We start from the raw sequence: 25,349 nt of genomic DNA, 5'->3' as shown, positions 1-25,349 counted from the left end.
AACAAGCTCAGGGTTCCCACTGATTCTACATGATGGTGAGTTGTAGAATTATTTCATTATATATTACAATGTAATCATAATCGAAATAAAGTACACAATAAATGTAATGAGCTTGAATCATCGTGAAACCATCCTCCCCGCCCCGACCCTGCTCCCGGTCTGTGGTAAAATTGTCTTGCATGAAACCCGTCCCTGGTGCCAAAAAGGTTGGAGACTGCTGCTCTAACCTCTTCTCCCTATTTGCTCCTTCTCTCAACACCCTCCCTGGTAACCACTGTTTTGATAGAGAACAAATGTATCTATCTACATTTGAATTTTTTATTTTTAGATTCCACATATAACTGAGATCATGCAGTATTTTGCTTTCTGTCTCTGGCTTATTTCACTTAACATAATGTCCCCCAGTTTTATCCATGTTGAGCAAATGTTGAGATCTTGTTTTTTCAGACTGAGTAATATTTTATTGTATATATTTACTACATTTCTGTATCCATCCTTCTGTCAACAAGCAGGATGTTTCCACATCTCAGCTTTTGTGAATAATACTGCAATAAAATTGGGAGTACAGGTATCTTCACAAGGTGGTGGTTTCATTTCTTTTAGGTATGTGCCCAGAAGAGGGATTGCTGGGTCATATAGTAGTTCGATTTTTAATTCTTTTGAAACCTTCATACTGTTTTCCATAATGACTGTACCAGTCTATGTTCCCACCAATAGTGTACAAAGGTTTCCTTTTCTCCACATCCTCACCAATGTTTGTTATCTTTTGACTTTTTGATAATAGCCATCCTAAGGAAACAAATAGATTCTTTATGCAACCCCATGCATCTTGATCTAAGAGCACAGCAAGGCTAGCTAAAATTGGCAACCCAAGGCACATCCTACAAACATCCTCTAACACAGCATTGGGAAAGTGGCATTGGGGGAGCCAGGAGTTCACCATGACTTTTGGCAAAGATGAGAAAAGGTTCAGAAGTTGTCTGCTCCCAATAAGGACAGCAGTAGATATCTCAGTCTGTTTGTCCAATTATAACAAGATACCTGAGACTGGGTAATGTATAAAGAGCAGACATTTATTTTCTCACAGTTCTGGAGGCTGAAAAGCCTAAGACCAAGGCATGGTGGAGTTGGTGTCTGGTGAGGGCTTGTACCTTCATGCTGTGCTCTCACATGACAGAATGTAGAAGGGCAAAGAGTTAGCACTTGAATAAGACACTAAATCCCATGTGTGGGAGGGCTCCACCCTCATGACTTAATCACCTCCTAAAGGCTCCATTACTTCATATTATCACATAGTTCATTACATTTAAACATATGAATTTTGGGGGATGCATTGAGACCATAGCAGTAGGATTAAGATAGCACAGTGATAACTGAGCTGAGGATGTGGCAAAAGATTCTGGAACAGTCTTGGAGACTGGCCAACATCAGCTAAGGTGCAGACCACAACCATCAGCAATGAGGAGGCCAACTGAAGGTGGTGTGGCTCTGAAGGCACCTGCAGACTTCAGAGATGGTAGAAACAGCATGAGACCACAAGGATGGAGCTTCAGCCACCTCAGTTGCAGGCTAATGTGAGAACCAGGTAGGAAAAGATGCCAGTGACCCAGTCTCAGCCTCTTCAGCAAGAGGAGCATGAGGACAGCACACAGGGACATTCCAACCAATATGTTCAAGAGAAAGATCTTTCTTGCTCAGGTACACACTGAGGGAGCTGAAAGAAAACACAGCCCCCATAGGACTTCTGGAATGATGTGGCAATATCAATTTCAACCTAGTGAAACCAAGTCCCATATTTTTAACAAATGTCAACACCAGGGACTGGTGATGATGTGGCTATAATGTTCTAACCAGAAAGAATGATGTTAGGCAGTGTGACCTGGATCTTATTATCTAAAAAATGGTGGGGATGTTGTTCTTCTGAATAGTCTTCTATCTATTCTCTAAGACACCTCTAGAGGACATTGGGGAGTGTCTGGAAACTTTTTGGCTGTCACAACTGGGTGGCTCTACTGGCATCTAGTGGGTGGAGGCCTGGGATGCTGTTCAACATCCTACAGTGAACAAAATGGCCCCACCACAGAGAATCATCCAGCCAAAATTTCAATAGGGCTGAGGCTGAGAAACACTGCCTGACCATGAGATGCTTTCTCTATCTATCTATCTATCTATCTATCTATCTATCTATCTATCTATCTATCTATCTATCTATTTTTCTGTCATCTATCACATCTAACATCTATCATATCTATCTGTCAGCTATCACATCTATCTATATATCTATCATCTATCACATCTACCATCTATCATATTTATCATATCTATCAGCTATCATATCTATCATCTATCATGTCTATCATCTACATATCTATTATCTATCATATCTATCACCTATTTATCTGTCATCTATCATCATCTCTATCATCTAACATATTTATCTATCTACAATCTATCATATCTATAATCTATTTATCTGTCATCTATGTGTCATCATATTTATCTATCATCTATCAATCTATCATCTATGTATCTATCATCTATTCATACATCACCTCTACCTATCCATCTATCCATCATCTATGTATCTGTCTACCCATCTAACATCTATTCATCATTTATATCTATCTATCTATAATCTATATTTCCATGTATCTATTTCTGTCTATCATCTATATACCTATCCATCTATTATCTATCCACTATCTATCATCATCATTATTATCTATCTATCTACTCTCTGGCATCTATATCTATTTATCAATTATCTATATCTATCATCTATCTATATCTATCTGGCTATCTCTACCATTTATCTATCTATGACAGTGGATTTCAAATGGGGGGAATTTTCTCCCCAGGGAACACCGGGTAATATCTGGGGACATTTTCACTTGTCTCAGTGAGTGAAGGGGTGCTCCTGGCATCTAGTGGGTGGATCCCAGGGATGTTGGTCAACACCCTACAGTGCATAGGACAGCCCAACCACAGAATCATCTGGTCCCAAATGTCTTGTTTCTCTTGTTGAGAAACCTTAGTCTAAAGAAAATATTTTTCAGTCAAGATTTTTAAAATTACAGTAGGAATATATATGTTTAAAAGAGTTTCTAAAAAGGCAAGTTAATTGGGAGTAACATTTTTCAGATGTTTGTTAAAATCATTAATCCATAATTTAGTTTTCAGAGCTTGCTCTTGGCTTCTGTTTCTATCTGGTTTGAAAAATAGAGGTCAATTAACTTATTTCAAGAGTATGGAAGGTTTTAATCCCCATTGTTTTTGAAGTTCACTGAAGCAATATTTATTCTCCAGCTGAATAAATAACATCTAAAGTAGATCTGACATTTCAAGTCTGTTTCTGACTTGGAAGCCACTTTGCCCTTAGCTTGGGGCTCAAGAAGGGTATGGGTCCTACTGAATCCTTCTGAGTTTGCTTTTTTAAAATAAAAAAAAGGGGGGGGGGGGGGGAAGCCCCACAAGTTCTGTTTTCCTATGATGTAGAAAACAATAATCCCAGATATTTTTAAAGCCAAGTGTTGAACTGAAGAACATCATGGCTAATTTTATATTAGGGGTTGTAAAACAATGGGCCAGATTGGGTTAGAAGGCATGCCAGCATGGTCTAAAAATGATAGAGGGATAGTCAAGGTTAAGTGCTGTGTGCACCCACCTTGCATTGTGTACTTTTATCCTCTAACCCCGCTTCCTCAAGCTGTCCACTGGGATCTATTTCTCTTCTGATACCTTGCTGTCAGCACAGAAGCTGGTGTTGGAAGAACTCTAACCTCCAATTCAGGAAGCCAGGTTCAGTCTCAGTTTTTCAATTAGCAATAATTGTTTTGATTTGTTTGTTTTCTTCAGAAAACATTCATTATGGCTCCTCCAGGGGCCAGACTGACTCTTAGATGGCTCCAATAATGCTCATATCCTGATATTTATACTATTATATAATCACCTCTCCTTGAGTGTCTGTGAGATCCATGACTTGCTTCTAATCAATCTGATATGACAAAGGCAATGGGGTGTCCCCTCTGTGATTACACTACTGGAGATTGTGAGTTTCATCTTCCTAGCAGCCTCTATGTGTTGACTCTTTCCCTGGCTGGGTATGGTAAACAAGCTGCCATGTTGTAAGCTGCCCTATGAAGAAGTCAACATGATGAGGAATTAAAGGCAGCCTCTAGGAATGGAGATTCTTGGTCCAAAAACCTATGAGAATCTGAATCTTGCCAACAACCACATGAATTACCTTGAAAGTGGATTTTGCCCCATTTCAGTCTTCAGATGAAACCCCAGCCCCAGGACATACCCCATTTGAATTGTACCAATTTTACCAACTCACAGACACTGTGAGTTAAAAGACATATGTTTTATAAGCTTCTAAGTAGGTGATGATTTGTTAGACAGCAATAACTAACTATTATACTTCATAAGCCAACATTCTATGAGAGCCTGAGAGTGAAATAGGCACTGTCCCTTCTTTCAACACATTCAGATATTAGAGTTGGGGTTTGCAGACTGGCAGTGTGAATGATCTTGAGCAAGTTTATGAGTTTCTCTGTGATTTCCTATCCTCAACTTTCCAAGAAGGATGCCACCAGGTTTACAGGATAAAATATAATACAAGTGCTTCAGAAAATTTAAAACTCACTACAAAGGAAAAGTTTGAAATGGTTTCAGTGGTTCTGTCTTACCATTGTGAAATAAAAATCTGTATTAATGACTTCTCAAGTGGTTCAAATTTTTAAATGTGTTTATTTCTTGAAAATCATGCAATCTTGCCTTCAAAATGTTAAAGATTAATTAGAAAGGAAAAATAGCTAAGGGTGGAAAAGGTCACACATAAATTTGCTCTTTTATTGTCTATTGATTATAAATAAAACTAGGGGATTCTTATCCTTGAGCACGATAGAACTATAGTGCTATATTTTGTTGGTGGCAGGATATATACAGTTGTCTCTAGGTATCCATGAAGGGCTGGTTCCAGGACCTCCTGTAGATACCAAAATCCACAGATGATCAAGTCCCTTACATAAAATGATGTAATATTTGCATATAACCTATGCACATCCTCCCATATACTTTGAATTATCTCTAAATTACTTAAAATACTGAAAACAGTGAAAATGCTACACAAATAGTTATTATACTGTATTGTTTGGAGAATAATGACACAAAAAAGCTTGTACATGTTCAATGTGGATGTGATATTTTTTCAAATATTTTCATTGGAAGTTGGTTGAATCCATAGGTATGGAACTCTTGGATATAAATCCAAATGTACTCTTGCCTTTTCTTTAAATATAATATATATCCAGTGCATTGTGCTCAGTGAGGTTGCAGTTGAAGGAGTCTGATGTTACTATGATGAATTGTATTGTGAAAGAATTTCCTGGGATAAAAATGTGAATGGCAGAGTGGCAGGCTTAATCTAGGGAACCTAGAACACAATCTATTATTTATTTCAGGACATAAGCGTCTGTCATAATATTTATACTTGCAGGATCTGTTTACTATTTGCTTTCAGAAGAATTTTATATTTACACTTGCAGTAAATATGTTTACTATTTGCTTTCAGAATTATGGACTCTTTTTTTTGCACATGCACAACAGAAACCAAGGTGCACCAATGCTGTCAGTAAAAGCAAGCCTAGGATAGGGTGATGTTGTCACTTTTAGGAGTGTGAGCTGAAGACATCCATATTCATGTCTAGTTCGGCTCACTTGTCATCTGCATCTCTGGCGCCAGGTTCTTTGCCCTCTGTGTGAGTATCAGCAAAATGAAGATAGTAGAAAATAGATAATGTATTCTGAATTGATATGCACAATGTACTTAGGAAGAGGAGTCTCACATGTTGTCAGTCCTGTGTAAATGTCTCTATTACTAATATTCTTAATCCTCAGTTTGTTTAAGAAAAGACACCACAAAAAATTCAATTTCTCTACTTTTGAGAGATGCAAAAAAAAAAAATCTGCAAAATAAAAGTGATAGCTTATTTCTTCTCTAATTTTTTTACACCTCCTCAGCTTTCAAGTGAAGGATACCTAATTTTGCGTGTGAAAGTGGTTTATAAATTATAAATTCCTGTTCTATTGTTTGAATCCATCCCCTTAGATTTGTGTGCTGGAAACTTCATCCCCAGTGCAATAGTGTTGGGAGGTTGGGCACAATAGGAGACAATTAGGTCTTGAGGGCTCTGCCTTCATAAATGGATTGTCATTATGGCAGAAGGGAGTTAGTTATCTCCAGAGCGGGCTTGTTAGCTGGTTATAAAACTGCGTTTAGTGTTCTCTCTCTCTCTCTCTCTCTCTCTCTCTCTCCCCTCTCCCCTCTCCCCTCTCCCCTCTCCCTCCCCTGCCTGTGCCTGTTCTCTTTTTCTTATGTTTTCCACCATGGGATGACACAGCAAGAATGCCTTCACCAGACACAACCCCCTCACCCTTGGACTTCCCAGCCTTCAGAATTGTAGGAAATAAATATCTATTCTTTCCACATTACCTCCATCTCAGATACTCTGTGATAGCAGTACAAAATTGACTAAGACATCCTACCTACTGCGGAGATTGAAGTTCTGTCTGTGTGATATCTCTGTTGCATGAGATCATTTACTGAAGTCAAGTACACCCAGTAACTCTATGTTGGAAAAAGTCAGTGATCTGTTCTTACACTGCATCTTACTTGAGCAATCTCTAAGTGACCGTGGACGCACTGGTTGGAGGATCACCCATCCTGGTATACCCATAACTGTCCTGGCTTTAGTCCTGTGTCCTGGGAACCCCATTGTTCCCAGGCAAATGGGGATGATATGTTACCCCACACATTGGATCCCTCCCTCTTTTTTGGTTTTGTGTTCATTTGATTTCAGGACACTGACTCTTCTTGCTTTTCTACTAACACAATTTACACACCTTCAGTCTTATCTTCCAAATCTTCTCAATGTCATCCTACTCTTGAAGAGTCCCAGGCTCAGCCTATTCTTTTCTATCTTTGCTACTCCTTAAGGAAACTATGTAATCTCATGTCTTTAAATATCTTCATTGGCCAATAACCCTCAAATTTATATCATTAACTTTGATTCCTCTGCCAAACTCCAGACTTGCATATATTCAACCACCCACTTCAACACCTCCAACTGGGTGCTCAGTGGACACATCTATTATATCCTTGTTCATGGACATCTCCAATTCAGCATGTCAAGAACCAAACCCTTGGCCTACCTTTGAAAATGTCTCCCTTCCACCCTTCCCAATTCTCTCGTCAAATACCTGGAATCAATAATCACTCTTCCCTTTCACATCCATCAATGATGAAATGTTATTAGTTTTACTGTCTGTATTAGTTTCCTAGGGATGTCATAACACAGAGCCACCAACTGAGTGGCTTAAAACAACAGAAATGTATTATCTTGCAGTTCTAGAGGCCAGATGTCTGAAATCAAGGTTGTAGCAGGATTGTGCTCACTTCAGAGGCTCTGGGGGAGAATCCTTGTGGAGGCTGTAAAGGGGAATCTGTTGCATGCCTCTCCCAGCTTTCAGGGCCTGCTGGAAATCCTTGGTATCTATCTTGGCTTACAGATCACCACCCAGCCTAGTGTCTGCCTTCACCTTCACATAGTGTTCTCCCTGGGTGTGCATTTCTCTGTGTCCAAGTTTCCCACTTTTCTAAGGACATCAGTCACATTAAATTAGGTGCTCACCATGCTCCAGTATAACTTAGTTATATCTACAACAACTGTATTTCCAAATAAGGTCATATCCTTGGGCACAGAAGGTTGGAAATTTAATATATAAATTTGGCGGGAGTTCCAATTCAACCTGTAATACTATCGTAACCATTTTAAATTGTATAATTCAACAGCACTTGGTGCCTGTACAACATCATGCACCCATCACCATTATCTGGTTTCAGAACATTTTGATCACCCCAAAGCTGTACCTGTTAAGCAGTCACTCCCCATCCTCCTCTCTCTGCAACCACTGCAAAGCGCTAATCTATTTGTTGTCTTTATGTTTAAATGTACATTAAAGCAGGGTATTTCTAAGTATGTTATAGGCAAACACAGGAGCAAATGAATGCCTGGTTCTACCTAGACAGTTTAGATCCCTTATCAAGTTTGTAATGAAGCCCTCTTTGTGGGTTCTGTCTGTACAAACAGCCCAGGAAAACTTAAACGACCTCACTCCTGGATTGTTAAGTATGTTGACTAGTAACTTGGATGACTGGATTTTACAGCAGGGTTTGTAAGCTCACCCAATTAAAACCAGCTGAAGAAAGACCAATCCAGTCCCTTGAAAAGACTGAGATTTACATATCTCATAATGTAGGTGGGGTGCAGCCATGGTAACATAAGAAAATTCTGCTAGATAGAAAAACTAAGTTCTAGTGTCCAACAGTACACTAGAGAAAGTAGAATTAACAATAACTTATTGCATATTTCAAAATAGCTGGAAAAGAAGAATTCGAATGCTCCCAACAGAAAGAAAAGACAGATGGGTGAGGTTCTGGGCACCCCAATCATTCTGATTTGATCATTACAGATCGTATTCCTGTATCAAAATATCCCATGTACCTCTGAAATATGTGCAACTATGATACATCTATTTTAAAGAATTAATTTAGAAAACAAATTTAAAACCTAAAAGAAAAAAAAGACTCTGAAGAGTCCCAGGCTTGCAAAGTCAGGGTTTTGTGCTGAGGGAGAAAAGAATATACTGGGGCAAAGGTCTGGTAAAAATCAAGAATTACTTACCTGTGTTCTCTGCTCACCAGACAATAATAATGAAGAAATAGTTATTTATCATTTGCAAATATCCATCTTGCTCCTCTAGTGTGATGGGAGATGTAATAACAACAGTGTTGTTTGCAACAGCTTCTCTAGTGTGATGGGAGATCGTGTTTGCATTTAGAGCCTTGGTAGGATCTCACCTATGCAAATAAACTCAATAATACATGTCACAGCAGAGAGGAGCTGGCCATTGCCAAAGAAAACCCCCAAAACTTAGCCCATGTATGCTTGAGGTTGCAATAGTTTGAATTTTTGCAATCAGACCTTGGTGATGACCTGAGCAGTAGGATATAAATAACTCCCACATGCTTAGCGTTCCAATGGAATCAATATTCACTCATTGGCTCAAAGCTATCACACATTTCATCTTCAGCTCAACGTGTGCCTTACTTCATGGATACGCAGGCAATAAATAGAAAATTCAGAGTTCCTGGAACACCGAACTAAAATGGGAACGTAACAAAGGAATAGTTCCTTTTTCTCTGACTTCCTGCTACTTTGTTGCTGGGGTCTGCAGTCAGAAAACTGGTTCTTCCTTTTCCTCCCTGTTGGATTTGACGATGGAATCAGATGGACCGCCAAAGTCAATATATATTAATATGCTACCATGGAATGTACTTTATGTTTCAGTGGATGCTGGTGCATTTGACAGTGTGGTAATGGAAATCGCCTTGAGAGAGCAATTGCTAGGTGCCAGGGAAAGAAGAGGCTCAGTGACTCCAACAGCAAGTAGGATTAGAACAAATTCCTCTAGGCTGTTGCAACCCCTTGGCTGCAGGGCATGGGGACGTTCAGCATCTCTGTAGCTTCTCAGCAACAGCAACACACAGATCAAGCTAAGAGCCAAGTTCCTATAACTGCAAGAGTGAAAGTACGCATCACAATTTCTCCAATATGACAGAAAATAGGGGAAAACAAAATCATCTTAGATCCCTTTAAAGAAGAATTTCTTGCAAAAGAGTTTTACTCATGAAAGGGCAATGGAATCAATCAGATAGTTATTCCTTTGTATGCTTTGCTTTGAGAAATGCCAAGGTTTTTCAATTTTATTATAGCGCCCTGTAAAATTAAACTCACTATTTCATCCACAGATTCAGGAATATAACTGTAAATCGTCTAACATCTGAAGCATTCTTAAAAATCACCAACTAATCTATAATTTGGGAATATTAACTGATGCCTTTCTAAATTTGGTGAACAGAATTTCTTTTGGCGAACTCTGATGAAGCTTCTGAGAAAAATTTCTGGCCACAAGTTTACTATGTCTGTACTTCATCATTGTTTTCTTTCTATGTGATTTTTTTTAAGTTCTTCATAAACTGAAGAACAAGTTGGAAGTTCACATGAGGTAAAATAAATATGGTGGTCATAATTTTCTAGCATCCCCAAACAAGATATGTTTCTTATTTACAAGGGTTGTGGCTAAACTGGATTTCCCTCAAGAGACTAGGCAACATCAACTCTATAATGCATTCTCTTTTGTTCCTGGCTTTATCATACCATTAAAATATTTTTATTGTCATGAAAATCGGGCCACCCTGGACGATGGACTTTGACTAACAAAGAAAATAACATCAAAGCAATGTCATTAAAATAAGTTTCTGTTTGCCTGACAGCTGCCTTTTATTATAGCAAAGCTAAAATGATGGAGCTGTGTGAGTGTATCATTGGATTACTTGGTTTTTAAAGGAAAACATCTTATAAATTATGTCAACTTTCCTCAGAGCTAAGAAAATTGAAGCACATCAGGTAGATCATAATACGAGGACTATTTTAGAAGGAAGGTTCTTTTGCATGTTTGTTGGTTTGTTTGTTTTTGCACAAACTGAAAGAGCAACCATTTCTTCAGAGAGCTGCATGCTTTACGTCCTTATTTTTTTTTTCATGGGATCCTCACAGCAAACCAGTGTGTCCTCTTTCTTGTTCTTGGTTTTACAGGTGAGAAAGCTGAAATTACACAGTTAAGTGTCAAACCCCAGAGTTGAATCTAAATATGTGCCGCTCAGGGTTTGTCTAAAGTACTTTCCTGCCTGTGGAAACCACAGTATCCTTTCATTTAACTTGATTTTCAAAACAAATGTTACATAAGTAGTCATGCCCAGAAACATTTAAAAAAAAAAAAAATGAGCATAAGATGTCCCCTGCTGATGTCTAATTCGATTAATGATTTTTATAGAGTGGATATATTGCTGTCTATCCAGCAAGCCATCTTCTAGAACAACGGAAAGACAAGATGTGCTAAATCTCACAAAAGTGTCAAATGCATAAAATTCTAGGGCTTCCTGACTGGGTTAAAGATTTACACTGGGTGGGGTTGCCCAAGACAGAGAAGAATTGGGGAGGGGTGGGAGGCGCATAAATTTCTCTTAAGCTACTGCCTACATGGATATTATTTAGAAACAAATCAATTTGTCTAATTTATTCCAGACATTTCCTTGAACAAACAATATCCTGCAATCTTCCTCTGCTGACTCATCAGGCAGTTTGTTTATTTGCCTATTTAACTGGGTTTTCCCAAACAAAGGAGCAAAGTCCTTTTCAGAAGTCACATCCATTTTAGAAGACATGTGAAATAAAATGGAGAGAAAACCAAGGGCTGAGAAATCCTCAAAGCTGCATACATCTGGTTTTGATTTGGGTCTGTATTTTTTTTTCTCTGGTAGCTTTCGTTTTCAAAGCGGCCGGTGGGTGAAACATTTTAATTGATGCAACCCTTTTTCCAATGTCCTGGTGGTCATCCCTGAAACCGTGTCGCATGGTTCTCTAAAAATGCATCGATGATAGAAACCCTCTGTCTCCTACTTTGTTCAGACACTTGCAAAAATCTTTCTTAATTGATCCCACGTGTTGTAGTGTGGCTAAGGTATCAATATTTCATAGCACTAAGATGGAACTTGGAGTAGTATCAGTTCCCCATTCCCCCAACCCCAGGCTTTACTTAGCATAGCAAGTCCTTTAGATTTGCAAGGAGTGCCCAAAAAGTCAATCAGTAAAAATAAATACAAGCTTTATTCAGTTTATACTGCATCTGAAATATTAATCTTTACAATAATTAGACTTTTTCCTCTTCTCAAGCACAGAGGGAAGCTGTCTTAGTTCATTTCAGGCTGCTGTAACAGAATACCATAGTCAGGGCTTATAAACAACAGGCATTTATTGCTCACAGTTCTGGAGGCTGGAAGTCCAAGACCAAAGTGTGGCAGTTTCAGTGTCTGGTGAGGGCTTCCTGGTTCATAGACAGCACCTTCTCACTGTGTCTTCAAATGGTGGAAGGGGTGAGGGAGCTCTCTGGGGTGCATTTTATGAGGGCACTGATCCCATTCATGAGGCTCCATGCTCATGACCTCATCACTTCCCCAGGCCTCACCTCCTAGTACCTTTGGAGTTAATGTTTCAAAATAGAAATTTGAGGAGATATGGACAAGCTGCAGGTATTCAAGAATATTACATTAATTTAGGAAGATAAATAGAGGAAGGAATTTAAGTTTAGCTGCAAATGCACGCGCATGCATGCACACACACACACATACACACACATAAACACAAGTTTTCTCATTTTTTTGAAAGCTAGCTCCCCATAGGCAGAGATCTGCAGAAGATGAGACTCTGGACTTGATAATGTGTTATAATTCTCCCAAATGCTGCTTTATGAATTTGGATGCTATGCTACTAGCTGAAAAAAAGGTCAGCATTTTTATAATCTGATTTTATAATCTTATGAAGTTCAGCGTTTTATAATTATTTTTGACAAAATTTTTTATAACTTAACCACAACCTTCTTTATTTTTCTTTTCTTTTTTTTTTGATTCTGAGTATCCATCTTTTCCCCATGCTGGAATGCAGTGGTGCAATCGTGGCTTACTGCAGCCTAGACCTCCCAGGCTCAAGAGATCCTCCTGCCTCAACCTCACAAGTAGCTGGGACTACAGGTGTGTGCCATTATGCCCAGCTAATTTTTTAAAATTATTTGTAGAGATGAGGTCTTACTAGGTTGCCCAAGCTGGTCTCAAACTCCCAGGCCTTTTTCCTTTCTTTTCTGCTTCTTGTTAACCAAACTACAGAAATGTTATATTTACTTACTATGTTATTTTTTTCTCCATACCTTTGATCTTGACCTTTTTCTGTTTTGGACTTCAGACCCTTGCAAACAGCAAAGACCTAGATTTTTTTCAATCTCATCTGAGAGTTCATGTCTACTAAGATATATTTTCAGATCATTTATATTTATTATAGTTGATAACAGTTTTACGATATATTTCTTGTATTCGGTTTTGTACATTCTATTAACCATTCATTTTCTTTGTTTTGACAATTTCTATTTGCTGATACCTAAGTGGGGCTTTTTAAAAGTTTTTTTTCTTTTTTGAGAAAGCTGTTTTCAATTTTTATTCTTTTATGGACTGGCAATAAATTTAATATGCATAGTACCATTCACAGGAAATAAAATAAAGCTAATATTTATACTGTCCTTCCAAACAAAGAAATAACTTGTTTTAGCTCTGACCATTGCATTTCTCTCCTACAAGCTATTGTGACCTTTAATTTTAGTTCCACCTTCCTTTTAGACCCTCACTAGAGAATCACTTGAACCGGGGGCTGCAGTGAGCCGAAATTGTGCCACTGCACTCCAGCCTGGGTGACAGAGTGAGACTCCATCTCAAAAAATAAAAAAATAAAAAAATAAAAAATGGACCCTCAATGGAGGTATCCTCTTATTATTAGTGCAGCATGGTGATGGTGTTTTATATGGCTGACACTAGTTTTGATTTAACTCTGGTTCCTCTGTTTTTCTGAAGACCAGTATTTTTTTTTATTACTTAACTTGTATTTTAAGTACAGGTGTACAGATGCAGGTTTGCTATATGGGTGAACTTGTGTCATAGGGATTTGTTGTCACCCAGGTACTAAGCCTGGTAGCCATTAGCTGTTTTTCCTGATCCTCTCCCTCCTCCTCCTACTCTCTACCCTCCAAAAGGCCCTAGTGTCCCTTGTTTCCCTGTATGTGTCCATGAGTTCTCATCATTTAGCTCCCACTTGTAAGTGAGAGCATGCAGAATTTTTTTTTTCTTTTCCTGCATTAGTTTGCTAAGGATAATGGCATCCGGCTCCATCCATGATCCCACAAAGGACATGATCTGGTTCTGAATTCAGTCTATCATTGAGGGCATTTAGGTTGTATATTACTTCGTTTTCACATTGCTATAAAGAACTTGTCTGAGACTGGGTAATCTCTAAAGGAAAGAGGTTTAATTGACCCACAGTTCCGCATGGCTGGGGAGACCTCAGGAAACTTACAATCATGGCGGAAGGCAAAGGGGAAGCAGGGCACCTTCTTCACAAGGTCTCAGGAAATAAAGGGTGCAGGGAAAACTACCACTTTTTTATTTTCTTGAGACGGAGTTTCGCTCTTGTGCCCAGGCTGGAGTGCAGTGGTGTGATCTCGGCTCACTGCAACCTCCGCCTCCCAGGTTCAAGCGATTCTCCTGCCTCAGCATCTTGACTAGCTGGGACTACAGGCGCTCACCACCAAGCCCAGCTAATTTTTGTATTTTTAGTAGAAACGGGGTTTCACCATGTTTTCCAGGCTGACCACGATCTCCTGACCTCAAGTGATCCGCCTGCCTTGACCTCCCGAAGTGCTGGGATGACAGGCGCGAGCCACTGCGCCTGGTCGGAAAACTGCCACTTTTAAACCATCAGATCTCATAAGAACTTCCTCGCTATCATGGGAACAGCATGGGGGAAACCGCCATCATGATCCCATTACCTCCCTCCAGGGCCCTCCCTCTACACGTGGGGATTATGGGGTTTCCAGTTGGAGGTGAGATTTGGGTGGGGGCACAGGGCCTAGCTATATCAGGTTGATTCCACGGATGCCCCGCATTCCCTGCATCTTCTGCCGTCCTCCAGCTTCGGTACCTCTCTCCCTGTAGAGCATCTGTGAGTAGTTACAACAGTGAGTCCAGGTAAGTGGAAAACGCTCTGGCTCCAAGGTGGTGCGTTTATTTCCTGCTTACTCTGGAAGAGCGGAGCGCAGGGCAGAGCTCTCCACAGTCAGGAATTCCCCTTGAGGGCTCTGAAGACCTTTTCGCATTGTTCCCAGGGCCCTCCCAACCCTGCTGGAGTGTCTTCTCCAGGTCATGCAGGATGTCTGGGGGCCACCTGGCTGGCTTTTGGAAGGATTTTTCTTTGTTTTAGGGGCTCCCATATTTTTCCTGAGCGTTGTGTATTGGTTTTTAGGTATACTCTTTGACTGGAAGAAAGAAATTCTGTGCAGGATCTGAGAAAATAATCAACCATTGTTTGTTTAAATATGGCTGAGCCCTGCCCTCTCCCAGCAGCCCTTCAGGGGCGTTGAGTAAAAGTTTTGGCAACATCACCTCCTTTGTTCTGTGGCTTTGAAACTCATTTTCATATTTGCCATGTCAGAACTTCTTGGAGCTTGGAATTATCTCCCGGCTTCTGAATTTGCTTTTTGGTTCACGTAATCCTTTGGGTTATGTGGTTATTTTGACAAATATGTGTGTGTGTGTACACACAAATATATATACACAGACACGTGTATTTGTAAATATATATGTGCATAAGTGTATATATACTCATATGTTTATATGATCATTTAAGTATATATATGCTTACAAATATATAGGTATGTATACATATCTACACATGTGTATTTCTAAGTATATATATACATATGTGTATATATACTTGTATGTTTATATGCTTACATAAGTATATATACATATATTTACAAATACATATATTTGTACATTTAGACATCAGTATTTGTAAATATATGTGTATATATACTTATGTGATCTATATATTTAGAAATACATATATATGTTTACATATATACATATATACACATATGTGTATTTGTAAGCATATGTGTACATATGTTAATACTTATGTTTATATGCTTATGTAAATATATATGCCTGCATATTTACAAATATGTATGTATACACATTATACAAATATGTGTATTTGTCAGTATGTATGTACATATGTGTTTATACTGATATATTTATGTAAGTATACATACATATAATTTACAAATACATATGTGTATATACCTATATACCTATGTATTTACAAATACACTTGATTGTCTTAAAAATCCCATTGTTCTTTATTATTATTTCAATTAACAAATTTAAAAGATATATATTTATGGGATACAACATGATGTTTTGCTGTGTGCACACTGTGGAACTGCTACATCAAGGCAAGAAATATATCCGTCACCTTTCATACTTATCATTTGAGGGAAGGGTGGAAATCTTTAAAGGGTGTTCCTTTAGCAATTTCCAAATATACCAGGCATTGTTATTAACTATCATCCCCATGTTGTATAACAGATCTCCTGAACTTACTCTTCCTAACTGAAATGTTGTGTTCTTTGTACATCTCCCCTTTTTAATATTTTTTCCCCAGAGGACTTTGTCTCTGTTTTCACTGTGATCTCAGCATCTTTTCATGTTTCAATTCCTTCCAAATTAGGGGTTTCACCTTCTGCTGCAGACTGCTGTCCAATCAGCTGACGTTCTCTGGGGACACACATGCCCTTTGCTGAGGTTGTGGATGGGAACTCATTGTGAGGTTTTTTTGCCATGTGTAGATGGGCTCTGCAAGGTTGCAAGAAACAAAGTCAAAAAAGGGTGCAAGGTTCACATGTTTTTCACGTTTGAAAAAGCAAGTTTAAATTTTTAAAATTTTTTTACTGATGTATAATGATTAAGTCAGAGTATTGGGGGTATCCATCACCAGGAGTATTTTTAATTTCTTTCTTTTTTTTTTTTTTTTGAGACAGGGTCTCACTTTGTTGCCCAGGCTGGAGTGCAGTGGTTCAATCATAGCTCACTGCAACCTGTACCTCCTGGGCTCAAGTGATCCTCTTGCCTCAGCCTCCTGAGTAGCTGGAATTGCAGGTGTGCACCACCACACCCAGCTAATTTTTAATTTTAAATTTTAATTAAAAAAATTTTTTTGTAGAGATGAGGGTCCTGCTATGTTGCTCAGGCTGGTCTTGAATTCCTGGGCTCAAGGGATTGTCCCATGTCAGCCTCCCAAATGGCTGGGATTACAGGTGTGGGCCACTGGGCCCAGCCCTGTGTTGGTAATCTCCTGTATTGTCATCTCCTCTTCCAGCTACTTTGAAATATACAATATATTATTGCTAACTACAGTCACCCCACTCTGCAAGACAGATGCCTCTTATTTTTACTCATATGTGGTAGCTTTAAAAATTGACCTCATGATGGGAGGATCACCTAAGCCTTGGAGAGGTCAAGGTTGCAGTGAGCTGTGATCGTGCCACTGCCCTCCAGCCTGGGTGACATAGCAAGACTGTCAAAAAAAAAAAACAAAAAAAAACCCTCATGGAGATAGAGAGCAATATGATAGATTCCAGAGGCTGGAAAGGGTGTGTGGGTTGGAGGCAGAATAAAGAAAGGTTGGTGAGTATAAGCCCCAATGTTTGATAAAAAAATTTTTTTAGAATTATCCCAATTCCGGGAATTTGTGGAAAGGGGGCAAAATCCTCACTGTTCTACCAGTGCTTGGATGTCTGCATGGGCTGAACCATGAGAGACCAAGCTTAGGCACTTTGGTTGAACTTGGCCGGGGGATACCTCTTCCCTGGAATTTGCAGACATGACCCCACTTGTGTTCCAGCAAACTGCCCAGACATCTGCAGACCTTACTGCTCTGGATCCTGACTGTTTTCCAGTTCCCCTCTGGGCCAGACCTGTTGCAAATATGCAGGATGGACCCTAAGAAAAATGTCACTGAATTGAGAGGCAGTCCTTTAAATACAAAGCAACCTCTCCAGTAGGAATGCTGTGCTGAATTCATGAACATCTCTAAGTTCTTAGAGCATCAGAAAATCTGCACGAAAATTCATCTGTCTTCCTCGGGAATGGCAGTGAAGGGCTAATGCTTTCATTTGACTTCTCCAGAACTGAGCTGAGCAATTGCATGGTCCAGGCTGTGACAACTGTCACATGGAGAATGGTGGCAGCCCAAGGGATACATAGAGAAGCTCAATGTGGAGTGGGGATGTTCTTGAAGACAGAACCAGCCCTAATGCACATACCCCAGACATGAGCGATTCACACCAGAGCAACGGCTCCAGCATGAATGTGGCTTTAGAATGAATCCGTGGGTACATGGTTGGTGCCAGCCCCTTTGTTTGGTGCCATCATATCCATGACTTCTCAGGCACATTCTGTGTTTGCTGCTGCTGCAGATCCCACTCGCCAAACAGATCCACATTCAAATGAACATAGGAGGTCCCCACACCCTCCACCCCATCAAGACTGGAGCTCTTACTCCAAAGACATTGGACACTCCTGGTCCCAGCTAATTGCTGCTGCTGCCTCTTGCACAACCCAAAGACGTGTAAGCCAAGACTTGATTGTGGCACCTAAGAGAGAAGACAAGCTCTTCATGATAACCTGCCTCCCACCACCAGCTCTAGGTCCACAGGACTGATGCCCCATAAGGTAATGGAGCTCATGAAAGTGGCTTGTACCTTCTGGGTGCTTTGCTACCTTGCATGTCAAGCTCTGCAGCCTTCCAGATCCCCTTGTTCTCTGACTGAGAAAGGGAAAAGGAAGCGGCTGAACATTCCTGCAGTGATATTGCTACAGTCGGAATGTCTGTGTCCTCTCCCAAATGCACATGTTGTGATTGAATCCTGTGATAGTTATTAGTGAGTGTCAGCTTGATTGGATTGAAGGATGCAAAGTATTGTTCTGGGTATGGCTGTGAGTCAGTGGACTGAGAAAGGCAGACCCACCCTCAATCTGGGTGGGCACAATTTAATCAGCTGCCAGTACAGCCAGAATAAAAGCAGGCAGAGGAACGTGCAAAGACTAGACTGGCTGAGTCTTCTGGCCGCCATCTTTCTCTGGTGCTGGATGCTTCCTGCCCTCAAACATCAGACTCCAAGTTCTTCAGCTTTTGGACTCTTGGACTTACACCCGTGGTTTGCCAGGCACTTTCAGGCCTTCAGCAACAGACTGAAGGCTGCCCCCTTGGCTACCCTACTTTTGGGGTTTTGGGACTTGAACTGGCTTTTTTGCTCCTCAGCTTGCAGGTGCCCTTTTGTGGGACTTCACCTTGTGATCATGTAAGTCAACACTTTTTACTAAACTCCCTTTCATAGACACATCTATCCTATTAGTCCTGTCCCTCTAGAGAATCCTGACTAATACAAATCTGAAATGTGATAGTATGGAGAGCTGAAGCCTTTGAGAAGGGGTGAAATCATGAGGACTCCAGCCTTATGAATGGGATTCGTGCCTTTATAAAAGAGACTTCCTTCCACAATGTAAAGATGCAGCAAGAAAGCACAATCTTGGAAGCAGAGAGTGAGTCCTCACCAGACACTGAATCTGCCATGCCTTGACCTTGGACTTCAGCCTCCACAGCTGTCAGCAATAAATGTCTGTTGTTTGTAAGCCACCCAGTCTGTGATAGTCTGTTCTCACACTGCTAATAGAGACATTCCCAAAACTAGGTAATTTATGAAGGAAAGAGGTTTAATTGACTCACAGCTCCACATGGCTGGGGAGACCTCACAATCATGATGAAAGACCAACGGACGTCTTACACCGCCACAGGCAAGAAGCAAGCTTGAGCAGGGAAACTCCTCCTTATAAAACCATCAGATGTTGTGAGACTTATTCACTACCGTGAAAGCAGCACAGGAAAGACCCATGATTCAATTATCCATGATTCAATTACCTCCTGCCTCACCAGGTCCTTCCTATGATACATGGGAATTGCAGGAACTCCAATTCAAGACCAGAATTGGGTTGGGGACACAGCCAAACCATATTATAGGCTAAGACATTACAGCAGCCCAAACAGATTAAGACAGATATCAAACCCAAAGTCAACGCCACGCCCTATAAGTGCAAGTGTTGGAGCAGTCTCTTGCAAACATTTATTTGAGCTCAGCTGGCTCTGAGAAGTGGGACTTTTTTTTTTTTTTTTTTTTTTTTTGCCTCATTCATCGGATCCTAAAGCCTGTCATCAAGCATAGTAGTGTATGTGGCCATATTAGAAGGACAACATGGTAGATCTTGTGGTGATGGAAATGTTCTATCCTTTGACTGTACAAAGGTCAATATCCTGGTGTGAGCTTGTATTGTTGTTTTATCAGAGGCCTTCAAACCAGAGTGACTTTACCTTGAATAGGGGCTGGGTAACATGAGGCTGAGACCTACTAGGCTGTATTCCCAGGAGGTTAGGCTTTCTTAGTCACAGGATGAGATAGGAGGTCAGCACAAGACACAGGTCATGAAGACCTTGCTGATAAAACACCTTGTGGTAAAGAAGCTGGCCAAAACCCACGAAAAACCAGATGGCAACAAGAGTGACCTCTGATTATCCTCATTGCACATTATACACTAATTATAATGCATTCATTGCTAAAAGCCACTTCCACCAGCACCATGACAGTTTATAGGTGCCATGGCAACATCTGGAAGTTACCCTATTTGGTTTAAAAAGGGGAGGAACCCTCTGTTCTGGGAATTGCCCACCTCTTTCCCAGAAGACTCATGAATAATCCACCCCTTGCTTAGCATATAATCAGGAAATAACCATAAAAATAACCAATCAGCAGCCCTCAGGGCTACTCTGCCTATGGAATACCTATTCTTTTATTCTTTCACTTTCTTAATAAACTTGCTCTCACTTTATGGATTCGCCTTGAATTCTTTTTTGCACAAGATCCAAGAACCCTCCCTTGGGGACCTGGATTGAGACCCCTTTTTGGTAACAGTTTTGCAAGACATTACCTCTGGGGAAAAAGTAAAGAAAAGAATATGAAGTATCTCCCTGTGTTCTTTCTTTCTTTTCTTTTTTCTTTTTTTTTTTTGAGACAGTTTCACTCTCTTGCTCAGACTGGAGTGAAGTGGTATGATCTCAGCTCACCACAATCTCCACTTCCCAGGCTCAAGTGATTCTCCTGCCTCATCCTCCTGAGTAACTGGGATTACAGGCACCTGTCACCACAACCAGCTAATTTTTTGTATTTTTAGTAGAGATGTGGTTTCACCATATTGGCCAGGCAGTCAAACTGTTGACTTCAAATAATCCGCCAGCCTCAGCCTCCCAAATCCCTGTGTTATTTCTTATGACTATGTGTGAACCTAAAACTATCTCAAATTTAAAAGGTCAATTTCTTTAAAGTTCTTAAAGTTTTGAAGATTAAAGAAATGTATGGATCAGTTCACTGAATATTAGTCTCAATATACACAAAGATATTAGACATTTTTTCCTCTACAAATGCTGGCTTTCAAGCCAACTATCTTAAAAGGGGTTCAAACCAATAATAATAATAATATTAATAATTCAAGAGTCAAAGCAGAGTAATGTTGCTTTTTTCTAAGGAAGTGTCCACCCATCTCTTGAAGCTCTGGAATTCTTTGCCTCCATGCATTCTAAGCCCTGAGAGAAAGAGCATTCCCACCGTATGAAAAAGCATCTGACTGTATTTCTGTATAGCCTACCTCTCAGCACAAATATGTGTGATGCAACATCCCTGTGGTCAGACACTTCCCAGTCTTCACTGAGTAGAGAACACACAACTAATTAAGGTGGAAATCACAAGACAATGTGATCTAAGCAATGCTGATGTTATGTCCTGGAGATTTTAGAGTTCTTTTAGGAATTATTTCACATTGGCTTTTGATCAACAGAAAAGAGAGAGATGGCTGAGAAATGCCTACAGAATACAATTTAGGATGAGTATGGTCTTGAATGGTGATTAAAGACATCAATGCACAGGTATTTTGGTCTAGAGTATTCCATGCATTAATGGTGAATGTGTCATAATCACAAAAATGTTGAGTCCCTGGGACAGTTGGTGCAGATGGGGAGCAATTGGTGGCCCTCCCTCTCTGCTGTTGAGCGTCCTTTAGTAATTAACTTGATAGGGACCGTGTTACTCAATCCCTGTCAAGGATGTTAACTCTGGAATAATGTACAGTCTTTGCAAGTATTCTCTTCAGTGCTAGAGGATTTAGTATATTCAATGTATTTTTTCTAGAAAATGATCCTTTCTTTCTTTTTCTTTTTCTTTTTTTTCTTTTTTTTTGAGATGGAGTCTCACTCTGTCAGCAAGGCTGGAGTGCAGTGGCACGACCTCGGCTTACTGAAAGCTCCACCTCCCAGGTTCACACCATTCTCCTGCCTCAGCCTCCTGAGTAGCTGGAACTACAGGTGCCTACCACCACGCCTGGTTAATTTTTTGTATTTTTAGTAGAGTTGGGCTTTCACCATGTTAGCCAGGATAGTCTCGATCTCCTGACCTCGTGATCTGCCTGCCTCAGCTTCCCAAAGTGCTGGGATTACAGGCATGAGCCACTGCACCGAGCCAAAAATGATTCTTTTTATGCACATGTGTATGGTTTTGTCTTGTTTGGGTCAGCTGTTACTTACTCTTTGTCCTTCCAGTAGAATAGAAAACCACACCAATTTGCTGTGGTTAAATATTTAAATATTTTCTTTAAATATTTTCAGAATCTTCCATCTTCCCTTGAAAGTGACATATATGTCACTTCACTGATGAAATGCTCCCCTTAAAGAATGGATTCCAGACAATCTGAGGTGAAGAGTTCTCCTTTCAAGGAGAATTTTTACAAAATGCTTAATGTCAACTCAGCCTCCACAGCCACAGATTTTTTTTTATGCTTTAAGTTCTGGGGTACATGTGCAGAATGTGCAGTTTGGTTACATAGTTATACATGGGCCATAGCAGTTTGCTGCACCCATCAACATGTCACCTACTATCCCTCCCCTAGCCCCCAATCTCAAAACAGGCCCCAGTGTGTGATGTTGCCCTCTCTGTGTCCATGTGTTCTCATTGTTCAACTCCCACTTATGAGTGAGAACATGCAGTGTTTGGTTTTCTGTTCTTGTGTAAGTTTGCTGAGAATGATGGTTTCCAGCCCAATCCATGTCCCTGCAAAGGACATGAACTCATCCTTTTTTGTGGCTGCATAGTATTCCATGGTGTGTATGTGCCACATTTTCTTTATCCAATCTATCATTGATGGACATTTGGGTTGGTTCCAAATCTTTGCTCTTGTGAAGAGTGCTGCAATAAACATATGGGGCATGTGTCTTTATATTGTCTTTATAGTAGAATGATTTATAATCCTTTGGGTATACACCCAGTAATGAGATTGCTGGGTCAAATATTTATAGTTCTAGATCCTTGAGGAATCACCTCACTGTCTTCCACAATGGTTGAACTAATTTATACTCCCACCAACAGTGTAAAGGCATTCCTGTTTCTCCACATCCTCTCCAGCATCTGATGTTTCCTCACATTTTTTTTTCTTTTTTCTTTTTTGTTTTCTGTTTTTTTTTTTTGAGATGGAACGTCACTTGGTAATCCAGGCTGGAGTACAGTGGCGCAATCTTGACTCACTGCAAGCTCCACCTCCCAGGTTCACGCCATTCTCCTTCCTCAGCCTCCCGAGTAGCTGGGACTACACGTCCAGCTAATTTTTTTGTATTTTTAGTAGAGATGGAGTTTCACTGCTGAGACCAGCTCATTCGGGGAGACTCCAACCCAGCAGTGCTACAGGAATTAAAGACACACACCCAGAAATATCGTAGTGTAAAGTGGGAAATTAGGGGTCTCACAACCTTCAATGCTCAGAACCCTGAACAGAGATTTACCCATATATTTATTAACAGCAAGTCAGTCATTAACATTGTCTCTATAGCTATTCAATTAACTAAAAGTGTCCCTTATGGGAAACGAATGGATGGGCTGAAATAAAGGGGTGGGTCTGGTTAGTTATCTGCAGCAGGAACATGCCCTTAAGGCATAGATTGCTCAAGCTATTATTTGTGGTTTAAGAATGCCTTTAAGTGATTTTCTACTCTGGACAGGCCAGGTGTTCCTTGCCCTCACTCTGGTAAATGCACAACCTTGCAGCATGGGCATTATGGCCATCATGAACATGTTACAGTGCCGGAGAGATTTTGTTTATGGCCAGTTTTGGGGCCAGTTTATGGCCAGATTTTGGGGCGCTTGTTCCCAACCTTGTTAACCAGGATGGTCTCCATCTCCTGACTTTGTGATCCACCCGACTCAGCCTCCCAAAGTGCTGGGATTACAGGCATGGTGCCCAGCCATTTCCTGATTTTTTAATGATCGCCATTCTAACTAGCACGAGATGGTGTCTCATTGTGGTTTTGATTTGCATTTCTGTAATGGCCAGTATGATAACCTTTTTTTCAAATGTGTGTTGGTTGCATAAATGTCTTCCTGAGAGAAGAATCTGTTCATATCCTTTGCCCACTTTTTGATGGGGTCTTTTTTTTTCTTGTAAATTTGTTTAGGTTCATTGTAGATTCTGGATATTAGCCCTTTGTCAGATGGATACACTGCAGAATTATTCTCCATTTTTTAGGTTTCCTGTTCACCCCGATGATAGTTTTGTTTGTTTGTTTGTTTGTTTGTTTGTTTTTCTTTTTGGCTGTGCAGAAGTTCTTTAGCTTAATTAGATCCCACCTGTCAGTTTTGGCTTTTGTTGCCATTGCTTTTGGTGTTTAGTCATGAAGTCTTTGCCCATGTCTATATCCTGAACTGTATCGCTTAGGTTTTCTTCTAGGAGTTTTATGCTTTTAGGTCGTACATTTAAGTCTTTAATCCATCTTGAGTTATTTTTTGTACAAGTTGTAAGAAAGGGTTCCAGTTTCAGTTTTCTGCATCTGCTAGCCAGTTTTCCCAACACCATTTATGACATAGGGAATCCTTTCACCACTGCTTCTTTGCGTCAGGTTCATCAAAGATCAGAGATGGTTTTCTGAAAAGATAAAAAAAATAGACTGCTAGCCAGACTAATAAAGAACTAAAGAGACAAGAATCAAATAGATATAATAAAAACTGATAAAGGGGATATCATACTACTAATGCCACAGATATACAAACTACCATCAGAGAATACTGTAAATACCTTGATACAAATAAACTAGAAAATCTACAAGAAATGGAAAAATTCCTGGACACATACAGCCTCCCAAGTCTAAACCAGGAAGAAGCTGAATCCCTGAATATACCAATAACAAGATCTGAAAATGAGGCAGTAATTAATAGCCTACCAACCAAAAAAAAAGTCCAGGATCAGACAGATTCATAGCTGAATTCTACCAGGGGTACAAAGAGGAGCTGGTACCATTCCTTCTGAAATTTTCCAAACAATAGAAAAATAAGGAATCCTCCCTAACTCATTTTATGAGGCCAGCATCATCCTGATACCAAAACCTAGCAGAGACACACACACACAAAAAAGACTATTTCAGGCCAATATCCCTATGAACAACACACAAAAATCCTCAATAAAATACTGGCAAACAAAATCCAGGAGCACATCAAAAAGCTTATTTATCATGACCAAGTTGACTTCATATCTGGGGTGCAAGGCTGGTTCAACATACACAAATCAATAAACATAATCCATCACCTAAACAGAACCAATGACAAAAACTACATGATTATCTCAATGAATGTAGAAAATGCCTTTGACA

Source organism: Papio anubis, chromosome X (genome assembly GCF_008728515.1).
Source record: "Papio anubis isolate 15944 chromosome X, Panubis1.0, whole genome shotgun sequence".
In the NCBI taxonomy this organism is placed as follows: Eukaryota; Metazoa; Chordata; class Mammalia; order Primates; family Cercopithecidae; genus Papio; species Papio anubis.
Note: the sequence above shows the minus strand (reverse complement) of the source record.